Genomic DNA, 12,438 nt, shown 5'->3' on the forward strand with positions numbered 1-12,438 from the left:
ACTTTACGGGGTAGACCACTGATATGATCAATTGATCTGTCACTTTTTAAATCTAATTACTGCTTTCAAGTTGTCTTTACATCTGGTCAATTTGATGTCTAATAGTCCATACGTTCATGGAGGGTTTCTTAAATAATGCTATTAACATGTCAGATAAGTTGTTCTGACAACCAATTACAGAATTTTTAGTTGGTTGATCGTCTGTATTTCAAATGAGTCACTGAAAATAATTAAGTAAGTTTCAGTAAAATATACCTTTTTGAAATCCCAGAGGAAGCATGCAATAGCTTGTGTTCATAAACAAATTTAACAATTTCTTTTTCATTATTTATTTAATTGTGCCTGGCTAGCCAAATGTCGCTTCAGAAAACAGACTTACCATTAATTAAATGTTGTTCCTTCAAATGGACCAACTGACATTTTACTTGTTTAATCCACTGAGTAAATTGATTATGGCTTGCAGATTTAAAGATAAGCCTTGTAAAATCTCAGCTCTCTTAAAATTCTTTAAAATATGTCACAGAAGTTTTACAAGGTTAAGATGAAAGGATAAACATCCTTTTTCTATTTGAATCACTTTTTTTTGAGAATAGAACAGCAGGTGGTGAACATGACAGCATAAGGGGACTTTTGAGAAACTTACCTGAGTAGCTGTGATTTGTTTAGTGTAAATTTGTGCATCTCTGCTTTAAGGAGTGCTTGGAAGTCAGCTCTATTCAGTGGGTCTTACTTCTAGGAAAGCATTCTTAGGATTGCAATATTGGTTGCTGTAGAAGACATGAGCATTTTTTGAACACTGTTAGCAAGATACCATCTGGTTATTCTGTTGAGTGGGGGAATCCAATTTTCCAACTAAATATCTTGCTGGAAAAATGCAATTCTTTGCACAGATAATTTTTCATAGTTATAGGGTGGGTAACTGCATGGGTCAGGTGTCTTGGATGCACCTGTCTAGGGAGATCTTGCTTTTGTCTGAATACAAGATAACTTCCAAATATAACACCTAAAACATTCCCGTCTTAAAATTCTCACAAATATTTGTTATTTATTTGTTTAATTATATCCCACATTTCTTCCCAGTGGGAACCCAAAGCAGCTTAGAAGAAGAAGAGTTTGGATTTATATCCCCTTTTTCTCTCCTGTAGGAGACTCAAAGGGGCTTACAATCTCCTTGCCTTTCCCCCCTCACAACAAACACCCTGTGAGGTGGGTGGGGCTGAGAGAGCTCCGAAAAGCTGTGACTAGCCCACGGTCACCCAGCTGGCATGTGTGGCGTGAATTCCTCAGATAAGCCTCCACAACTCAAGTGGCAGAGCTGGGAATCAAACCCGGTTCCTCCAGATCAGAGTGCACCTGCTCTTAGCCACTGCTCTTAGCCACTACGCCACTGCTGCTCCCTTACTATATTTTATCCTCATCACAATAGCCCTGCAAAGTAAGTTAGACTGAGAGTGTGTGACCGGCCCCAAAGTCATCCAGCTGGTAAGAGTGAGGATTCAGACTTAGGTCTTCCAGATCCTATTCTTGCACTCTAACCGCTGCACCATACTGGCTCTCAAAACAAAACGAAACATTTAAACACGCTTTGTTTGTGAACTGTCCAAAAAACAATGAAATGGGGAAACTAGACTGACATTCTCAGTTCTTTTCTGATAAAGTTAGTGTAAGAAGAACATACATACAAAACAAAGAAGTGTTAGGTGAAAGCATTTAATCTATCTACATCAACATTTGTATAATTAAAAGTTAGAACACAGAACTAACCAAGAAGAGTTTTGTATGAATTTTCAGAGACGCTGAAATATACTTAAGAGGAAACATGGTTTTTGCGAACTAGGAATGCCAACTGTATGAGAGGGAAAAAATTCTGTCTCTTTAAGAGAAATTTAATGGGATGTTATTCACCAGGGAGTTTTATTTACCTTCATGCCATGAAAAACTTTAAATGCCTAGTTCCATCCATTAAACTTTTATTAAAGGGCAGAGGATTTTTCTCCAGACCAATAGAAATCCATAGCCTATAAGAGCATTAAAACTAACATACTAAAACTGAGTATGCAGGAAGGAAGGAAGGATACTATAGTTATTTTTAATTTATTTTATTAATTTCATATACTGCCCTCCTTTGGAGGGCATAGGGTGGTTAACAACAAGTTTAAAACATACATTAAAACATAATTTAAACATTGGTATACATAAAACCCAACCCATTAAAAAGGCAGATGGCGTCTGGCTGTCCTCCCCTCCCCCACCCCCGTGCCCACGGGAGGCCAGATGGCATGGTAGATGTATTTTAACCAGGCTGGCCAAATGCCTGGTGGAACAGGTCCGTCTTGCAGGCCCTGCGGAAACTCTGCAAGTCCTGCAGGGCCCTGATCTCCTTATGGAGCCTGTTCCACCAGGTCGAGGCCAGGGCTGAGAAAGCCCTGGCCCTTGTAGAGGCCAGTCTGATCATTTTTGGGCCAGGGATCACAAGTAGGTCCTCCTCTGAGGAGTCTAGTCTCTTCAGTTCTCAGAAGCTAAGTAGAGTCAGTACTTGGAAGGAGACCACCAAGGAAGGCAGTGGCCAACCACTTCTGCTTCTCACTTTCTTTTAAAGTCTGGCTGGAGTTGCCATAAGTAGGCTGAGACTTGACAGCCCTTCAAACGCACAACACAGCATGCACAGCAGCATTGCCTACATAGCAGTGCAGTGCATGGGTGAGTTCTTCTCTCCTACCAACAATTACATTTGAATCTAGCCTAGCAGTGGCTTGTTTTAACAGGTGAGGGTTTGTTTGTTTTTAAACTGCATAATAGCTGCAGAGCAAGCTATGTTTAAAGGCACAGGAACAGGCAGAAACATTTGCAAGAATGGTGGAATATTCCTACAAATATTCTTTGCTGAAACAGATGATGGGTTTGGGGTACCAGCAATCTAGACACTGTCCCCTCATTTCTTGCTTCTTGAAAAAAAAGGGGTGGAAAACTACTTACTGATATTAGAATGTAAAGAAGTCTGTTAAATAAGGCTTTCAACCAGCTGATTGTCTGCATTATATTTTTCACGCTTGTTTGCAAAAGGAGAAGGGTGTGTGTGTAGCTATGAGAGCACAGGGTGTAGCAGAATCTATATTGTTGATTACCTGAGGAAGGTGGGGGAAGCAGACATTCCACAGGTGAATCTTTTTAGTCTAGGGGTGGAGATGTTTCCAGCTCTGATGCATAGCTGATGCCAGGACAGAAGTTTGCTCTTCCCTGCCTTTTCCTTTCTATCCTCTTAGCCAAAGCCTTGTTTTAGGCGAGGACTTGAAAGATGTTTTCTTTGCAAGTCAGCATATATCAGAGTGAGGCCTGGAGTCATAATCTGAAACTCCAAGTGACTGAGGCTGCTTCAGTTTGTTAACTTTCAGGGAACACTCCATGCATGCAGGGTGATTCCTGAGCGGTGCGCTTTCCAGTCTAAGAGAAATGGGGAAATCCTGGCTTTCACAGACCACCCTGTGCATATGCAAACTGCTGGATTGGAGCCCTTGGACCAGAAAGCACTTAGGTCAGGAATTCCCCTCACTTCTTTGTTTCCCTCTAGGGTTCCAACCACCAGTGGAGATCTCCCAGAATTACAGTGATCTCCAGACTGCAGAGATCAGTTCCTCTTGAGGAAGTGTCATCTTTGGAGGGTGGACTGTATGGCTTCACAGTCACACCAAGTTTCCTCTCAGGGAGCAGCAGTGGTGTAGTTGTTAAGAGCAGGCGTACTCTAATCTGGAGGAACTGGGTTTGATTCCCTGCTCTGCTGCTTGAGCTGTGGAGGCTTATCTGGTGAACCAGACTAGCTTGTGCATTCTAATACATGCCAACCGGGTGACCTTGGGCTAGTCACAGTTCTTCCGAGCTCTCTCAGCCCCACCTACCTCACAGGGTGTTTGTTGAGGGGGAGGGGAAAGGAGATTGTCAGCCCCTTTGAGTCTCTTTACAGGAGAGAAAGGGGGGATATAAATCCAACCTTCTTCCTGAGTTCCCAGCCCCCCCAATCTCCAGAAGCTTCCCAAACCTCAGCTGACAACTCTACTTCCTGCTGAAATCTCAGTGATCTCCTCTTTTCTGTACACAGGAATGGAAATGAACTATCAAATCCCCACCTGCGGCATCTCTATTTTTATTATCACCCCTGTCAATGTATATTCAGTCATGTTTGTGGAACTGCAGGAAGGACGCTTGATTACTTTTTACTTCATTTATACTGTGCCTTTCTCCCCAATGAGGATCTGAAGTGGTTTACATTCTTGCTGCCTCCATTTTATCCTCACAATTCTGTGAGATAGGTTAGGCTGAGAGTTTGTGACTGGCCCAGGACCACCCAGTGGGCTTCCTTGACAGAGTGGGGATTTGAGCTTTGGTCTCCCAGGCTCCCAGTCTGACACCCTAACCACTACACAATACTGTCAAGTGGATGCTACTCTCATCAGGTTTAGTCACAAATGGCCTTTCCTGATTCCTGTTGTTTATGTTCCTTTATTGGCAGCAGTAGTTGTATAGAGCATAAAAGGCTTGAGGCTGGACTATCTAAGGGTCTGCCTCCTCTCATCCCGGCCAGCCCTCCGGTTAAGGTATTCCTCACAAGCACCACACACTGTCCCCTTGCCTACAGAAAAGATAGGCAGTGGCCCCAGACAGGGCTTTTTCACTGGTAGTCCATTGAATACACTGCCCTTTGAGGTATCTGGCAGCCCCTCCCCTATTCTCTTTTATCTATCTTTGGATTCCAGTCCAAAGCATTTTTTAAACCCAGATTGTTAAGTATGGGGGCTGATCTTTTAAAGTTGTTACAGTCTGCTTCTTGCCTAAGGGCTGTTTTACAAGGATTAATTCAGGCTGCTAAATGTTGTTATACCGTTTTATCCTTTGGGTGGGTTTTTGCTCATGACTAGGTTTTTAATGGTTTATTTGGCTTAAAGATTTTAATGCTATTTTTATGGTGTTGGTGAGCCACTTTAAGTAGGTCTCTTGAGAAGCAGCACTGAAATAACTTTTCTAAATAAATAAAAATAAGTTGTACAGGTCCTGACCAGATGGTAGGTTTCAGTTCTTTTGGATAGTCTGAAGATATGCTTAGTCGGGTATATGAATAATGTCTTTGAGAAAACTGCCTCCCTGTATGAGTTTGGAAAGCAGTCGTACGGAAGACTTGCCAACCATAAAGATCACCAAGAAAGCACCTCCTACACCATGACTGCAGGGATCAGATACCCTTAAACGGGGCTCTCCACCTGCAAAGAAAGAGCTACTTGGAAGAACCTGCTCTGAGTTGATCCTGAGTTGTGTCTGCTCTCAGCACTGGGTGTGCCCTTACCCGCCAGATCTTCAAGAAGCTTCTGGAACATCAGTAGGCTCAAAATAGGTTAAGGTGAGGACACATCTTGTAAAAGCTTCCTGGTTAGACTAGCACTTTGTTTTGAACCAGTGCTGCACAGAGATTCATGTGCTCTGAACTAGGTCTGCAGAAAACTCGGGTTCAGATCCCTGATAGCTATGAAACTTGCTGGCAGGAAAAAAGGCTCACTGGGAAGACAAAACAGCTTGGGGAAAGGGTCATGCCTTCTCCTTTGCCAAGGCCCACATGAAAGGAGGACTGATAGCAGTATGAATTTCACCCAGTGTTGCTATATGCTTCAGTCTTGCCCAGGGCTCTGTTGCGGTAATGGCTCAGGAGAGATGGCCTGCCCTGGGCCACTGGCCCTGTGTGTCTTTTCCCAGGGGACATTGCCCCTTGCCTGCCAAGCCACCCTATTGGGTGATCTCAAGTCAGTCACTCACTTTCAGTCTAACTTACCTTACAAGGTTGTTGTGAGTATAAACTACATATGTAACTGAGCTCAGTGGAGGAAGAAGAGAGAGATAAAACTGTACGAGCGAGTTCTGCTGGTTTTATTAGGGGAAAGATAAAATCTTGAGAAAGAAGCAATTTAGATGGAAGGCCTCTGTAGCAGGTAGAGCTGAAAAGGAGACAAAGATAATTTGCAGCTAGATTGAGCTTAATATGGCTTCCTAAGGGAGCCTTGACTCAAAACCTCATGGTCTCTACCGTTCTACTGCCCTGATCTGGATAGCCTAGGCTAGCCTGATCTCTCCAGATCGTGAAAGCAGGGTCCATCCTGGTTAGTATTTGGATGGAAACAATCAAGGAAATTGTGACAAAGATCCAGGCAATGGCAAACTAGCTGTGGTCATCCTTTGCCTAGAAAACCCATGGGGTCACAGTAAGAACTGAGGGCCAAAAAAGGAGCTACCGGACTCAAATCTAGCTCTTCTACTGTAGACCTAAACGACTGCCCTCTTGAAATTAAGAGGCAGTATTAGGGTCTTCAACTACAGCTTGAGAAATTCCTGGAGATTTGGAGATTCGAAGAAGTGTGGTGGAGTATGAGGAGTCCATTCTCCAAAGCTGCCATTTCCTCCAGGGGAACTAATCTCAATAGTCTGGAGATCAGTTGTAATTCCAGGAGAATTCCTGGCCCCACCTGGAAGTTGGTAACTCTAGGTGCTGCCTACACCTAATATACCTTCAGTGCTGGAATTTAATTAAATTAACTGAAATGAACTATAATATGTTATTTGGTATTTAAGTTAAAAGAAATTTATTTAACTGGAAGTTGTTTGTACCGCTCTTATTTTTTTCTTTTTCTCCTTTCCCCTTTTTTTTCTTCTATTTCTTTTTTTCTGTTTTAATTCTTTTTCTTCTTTAATGTGATGTAATTTTTAAAAAATGGGGGGAAAAAAACCCTTTAGGTGCTGTCTGGCTTGCCCCTTGCCTGCGCTTTGGTATATATTTGGAAGGAACGGTGGCTCAAAGTGAAACATTACTACATCAGTGGTGAGACCTACTGCCTTTTGTTCCTTCATCAAAGCTGCTGGCAAGCGAATCAAGGGCTAGGTTTACCAAGGGGCCTCATCACTTGATTACAACCCCAGGTTTTGCCACAAGGATGTCCTTACATTTAAAAAAAAGAGCATTGTATTTACTGTAACAGTGTGACTGTGCAGCCATGTGGTAGAAGAGCCTGCCAAGCGGGAAAACCAGTCCTCTGGACTTAGTCCTTAGTGGCTGAGTGATTATGGGAGAGTTCTGCATTTGAAGCTGACTTTTAGCCAGGATTTAATGGCCAAGGAAGAGTATTAAGGGGAAAAAATGAGACTCATAAGATGGGTTATAAAAATAATTTGCAAATGCATATGTGCGCTAAATGTTTTTATTAAGCTTGTGGTTTTTAAAAAGCTGAAATAACACATCTTAAACAAATCATGGCAACTCTTGTAAGCATGAATGATGGATCTGTAAAAGTGGTGATTGTGGTTGAACTGTTTTCAAGACACTCTAGCAATTGTCCTAGAGAAATGCTGTGACTTGGCCCCGCCAACTTTCTGTCCTTTGTATTTTAAAATAGAACGCACCCAAGATAGTTTTCTTGGAGTGAGTCAGGATTCCCAGGCTAATTCCACATATGCAGAATAATGCACTTTCAAACTGCTTTCAGTGCTCTTTGAAGCTGTGCGGAATAGCAAAATCCACTTGCAATCAGTTGTGAAAGTGGTTTGAAAATGCATTATTTTGCGTGTGCGGAAGGGCCCATAGTTAACTTTCGAAGGCTTGGAGACAGATAGGCCTGGTGGGGTACATGGAATTGGTTTTGCTGAAACTGTTAATCAGTTCTCTTTATTACTTTTCTGCCCGAAGCACTTCTTTGCCTTGACTAGGGTGGGGCTGTCGATACAAAGTCCAGATATGCTTAATGACTCTGAGCTCCTCACACTTTTCAGGATACTAGCCCTTAACTGCTTAGGCTGACTTTATGGCATGCAAAGGAATCTCTTTTTTAGCTAGAGTTTGTTACAGGCCCATGTTCACCCAGATAGTTTTCATAGTAGAAGTGGGGATCCTAGTCAACACACTATCCACTATGCACTACCAACTGTCATGTATAAAGAAATCCTTGTGTTACATCAGACATAACGTGTAGCTGACATGCATGCATTTTTGAGCTTTAATTTGGGCCTGTGTGATGATTAGAGTATTGTGTTGGGATCTGGGAGACCCCAGGGTATGTGTGGATAGGTTCAGGTGTTACCCATGATGGACACGCAGTCTCTCAATAATGTGGGGAATATTAGATCAGACTGCTTATTGTTGTTGTGAGTGGCTGGGTAAGGAATCTTTAATGCCAGTGTATACAAAGATCAGCTCTCGGAAGAAAATCCACAAAGAAGGATATAATGCAAATTTGACAGTTTTTATTGTAGGGATAAGGGGTTTGCAATCACTTGGTTCAATGCAACAAACATGCAAACACAGAATTCCTAAGATATAGACTTGAAAATAGATTTGGAATAGAGAGGGGTATGGGTAATGTGGCTTGATTGCTACGTGAAGAAGATCCAGGATTCAGAGTCAAACGACCAGCGTTTGGTTCCAGGGGGAAACGTGTTGGACACAGCGACAACAACAGAAAGATCTCAGTGGCACTGAGCAATTGGCCCTTAGAAGGGCAGGATATTTATAGGGTGAAGAACTTCCTCTGTGGGTGTCAGGAGAACTTTTGGGGGATGCTAGAGCAACCTTTGGAAGGTGTCCAGATGGATTGTTTGTTTCTCATTGTTTAAGTTGGTCAGAAGAAGTTAGTTACAGAAGGGAGTTTCTGGGTTAAGATAATCAGGGAAGGCAGTGACATCAGGAGTCTTCTTGTGGCTGGAAATGAGTATGCAGGACTACTGTATCGTGTTGAGGACACATTCTTCCTTGGCTGTGGAGCTGAAAATATGCTGATATGGCAAGCAAGCTGAGAGCATGAGAACAGGAAAACAATTCTTGGAAATTTCTTGTAGGTAGACCTGGTTATTGCCACTCTGCAACGCTAGCATCACCCTTTAGGCTGGCCTGCAGGCAGGGATACCTGTGAGTAAGCACTCCCCCCTCCCCCCACTGCCACCTTGCCAGGGGGGTAGGGTAACACAGGGGTAAAATGACAGGAAAAAGATTAAAGGATTGTTTTTCATGCACACTCTTGCTCAGTGTTACAGTCTCTTTTGCCTCTTCTTTACATTACAGAAATGGGGAGTAATTTAACATGCATGAAGCTTAACCCACAGTCACAATGTTATTAAAAGACATGGGACTCTAAGAAAACCACCCTAAGCCCAACTTGTCAGGAAAGGGCAAGTTAAAAATCAAACAAATAATTTTTAAAACAATAATAATTCTTTTTAAAAGCCATGTGACTATCTGTGAGAAAAGGAGGTTGCAACCCTAACGTCATGTGGCAACTACACATCTGATTCCAGATGTATAAATGCAGATGCTGGTCAAAATATGAAAGGTATTTGAGTTACCAGGAGCAATTGACTCTGACCAACCTGTCTGGAAAAATGAGAGCACAATTGAAGTGTATTAAGGGGTAACAAATAGGGTTGCCAACTTTTAAAGTGGTCCAGCTATCCCTGTCAGTTTGTTAGAGGCAGTTGTGAGTGGATGTTATTTAGCTCCGTGCCATGAAAATGTCAGCTGCCCCTCTCTGTATATTACACTCCTGTGAAAAGAGCAGGACATCTATTTTGGCTAACTCCATAACTAATCAAGTCAAGTCATCTACTGGCAGCCATTGTAGGGAACTCTCCTTTATTCTATCTCAACCACAGATTGACAACAGTTTTAGGGCAAACAGTGAATGCAAAGCAGGAGACAGCAACCTCACTAGTTTGCTAACTTTGCAACTGGTTGTTGTAGATATACCTCAGCAGCTGAACCTGCAGGTGCTGACATGTTTTAGTTGGTGATCTCTGCTTCTCAAGCAGTTCTACAATGCATAAGAAGATGACATGGGCAATTCTGGATCAGTTAACATCCTTTAAAAAATTAATTAAAATATTTATATCCCACCTTTCTTTGTGGTCCAGTGCAGCTTACAATAATAGTTTTAAATTTTTCATTTAAAAACAAAAAATAAAATCGCAAAGTCCCTTTAATACAGAATTAATATATGAAACAGGCAGCTGGAGCTTTTCATGGCATGGAGGTCCATAACATTACCTGGTAAGAAACATAGCTTAACCCTAGGAGAGGCAGGCCAGCCTCAACAATGGTTGGGCCAAATTAAAAGGGGACCCAATTAGTGTAGTTGTTAATCTGGAGAACCAGGTTTGATTCCCTATTCCTCCACATGAAGCCTGCTGGGTGATTTTTGGCTAGTCACAGTTCTCTCAAAACTCTATCAGCCCACACAGAGGCAGACAATGGCAAACCACCTCTGAACATCTGTTGCCTTGAAAACCCTATGGGGTCACCATAAATCACCTGTGACTTCATGGGACTTTTCACACAAATCTGATTGGCAGAAAGAAGTTAGGGAGAGGGTGTTTCCTCAGCCTTATTCTTATGGAAATGTACTAGGAAGAGGAGGGAGACTTGTTATGAGGAACTATAACTTACCAGCCAATCCTTCCTTCCTTGGAAAGCAGGTGGTACGCCTTCCCAAATCAGCAATAATGGATGAACGAGCAAGGTATCTAATGCATGCCTACAGTAGCCAAATGAATGGTTTCTGCTTCTAAAGAAGAATGCCCAACCCCGGTCCTATGTCGTCAGAGACCCACTCTCTGTGACATCTCTGCCTATTGTGACATCATTGGAAAGGGAATCAATTGCATCCCTTTTCTTGGTTGCTAAAGGAAATTGGCTGTTAATGTCTAAGGGCCTGGCACCCTCTTGGTATTGAAGTCTTAAACACATTATGGAGATAATTACTTCTTCTAAGAGGGAACTTGATGATCTCATCTTGGGCTCACCTGAAAGGGAGTGAAATGGGGACACCCACAGATAAGGCAAAAGTTTCTGGATACGCCCTAGGTATGCATAAAAACATTACTGTGTAATTTTTGTAGAGAAAGATGGGACATCCTTGTTGCCTTTCCCGAGGCACAATTCTGAAGGCAGTTTTTGTTTTAAGCTGGGAGGGGGGGTGGAGGTTGGCTTTGCTTGGCCTGCTGTGGTCAGACATCCACCTCAAGGTCAATATTGTCTGATCAGACTGGTGACCACTTTCCGGCATCTCAGGTGTGGGTCTTTCACACCACCCCTTACCTGGTCCTTTTTCAGCTGAAGGTCCTGGGATCTTCTGCATGCAAAGCAGAGGCTCCGTCCACGGAGCCACAGCTTCTTCCAAATAGCTTATAGTACTGGGAGAAGTGATGGGGGGAGGGGCTCTACATATTATGAAACCAAGCTGAGCATCTCCATGTGTTTTGGTGCTTCTCACATGCTAATTGCCTTAAAGCTTCTCTTATAATGAATGCATCTTTCCATGGAGCCTGGGGTACTGGATTATCACAATTCCCATTATTCAGTTAGTGTTTTTCCTGTTGTGAAATAGGCTTGCCCAAGGCTAGCTAGCAAACTAAATCAGGATTTGAACCCAGGTCTCCTGAAGCAAGCCTTAACAACCTGTGGACCATCTAAGGCATCCTAAGGCCCTCCTCCCTTTTTTTCTAAAATGGCATGGATACAGTTATCCGACTACATCCACGAAGCTGAGTTTGATGGCTCATCTCCTCTTTGCTTATTTACAGTCTTGAGTTATTCAAGTTACATAATGTGCTTTGCCTGCCTAATTAGTTAATCAGACAGGTTAGCAGGGACGGCCAGGTGTCAAGGGAGGCGTTAGAAATGGCAGCTGAACACAAACACTTGCTTTGGGAAGGCAGACTTGACCATTGTTCAGTATTCATGTGTCACTTTCCTGGACAGGGCACAGTAAGAGAAAAAGTAACTGCCTTGCAGCTGGAAGGAGAAAGAAACCCTGCAATTGTTTCGTTCTATACCTTGCTGTGGAAGATGAGCTCTGTATGGCTTTTCTGTTGTTGCTTAGAATGAGTGGGGGCGGTGGCTCAATGGCAGAGCACCTGCTTGGCTCCCAGGTTCAATTCCTGGCTGTTCCAGAGGAAGGATCTGGCAGTAGCTGATGTGAAAGGCTTCAACCAGAGAGCCCTGGCCCAGTCTGAGTCTGATACAGTATAAGGCAGCTTCATGCGTTCATGTGCAGAACATGTATGTATGTGAGAGAGGTTCAATCACAACTGAAGGTAGGTAGCTGTGTTGACCTCATCACTTAATTTCTGGGTTGGAGATTTTTTGTGTGTGGGTGGGCAAAAAAGAAGGTGCCTAGCAGACTCCCGCACTTGAAGAAGTCTCAACACCCTCTCCTAAATTGCAGTTCTCAGTGTTCTTTTAGGAAAATTGAAACTGTAAACCTGGGTTGAAATCCGTTAACACAATAAGTGGCAGAAGGCTAGATGTTGAAAACTAGTCACTGCTTACTACCCACCAATTTCCTACTTATTACCTACTGGTCAATTCTATTTCTTTCTTTCTTTCTTTCTTTCTTTCTTTCTTTCTTTCTTTCTTTCTTTCTT

The 12,438-nt window shown here is 42.8% G+C and overlaps 1 protein-coding gene across 1 annotated transcript in view; it reads right to left on the reverse strand.

The window, feature by feature from the left end:
- LPAR2 (lysophosphatidic acid receptor 2) overlaps positions 1-12,438 on the reverse strand; it is a 67,911-nt gene that overhangs the window by 37,003 nt on the left and 18,470 nt on the right. The window lies entirely within an intron of this gene.

The sequence above is a fragment of the Sphaerodactylus townsendi genome, linkage group LG03, assembly GCF_021028975.2.
Source record: "Sphaerodactylus townsendi isolate TG3544 linkage group LG03, MPM_Stown_v2.3, whole genome shotgun sequence".
In the NCBI taxonomy this organism is placed as follows: Eukaryota; Metazoa; Chordata; class Lepidosauria; order Squamata; family Sphaerodactylidae; genus Sphaerodactylus; species Sphaerodactylus townsendi.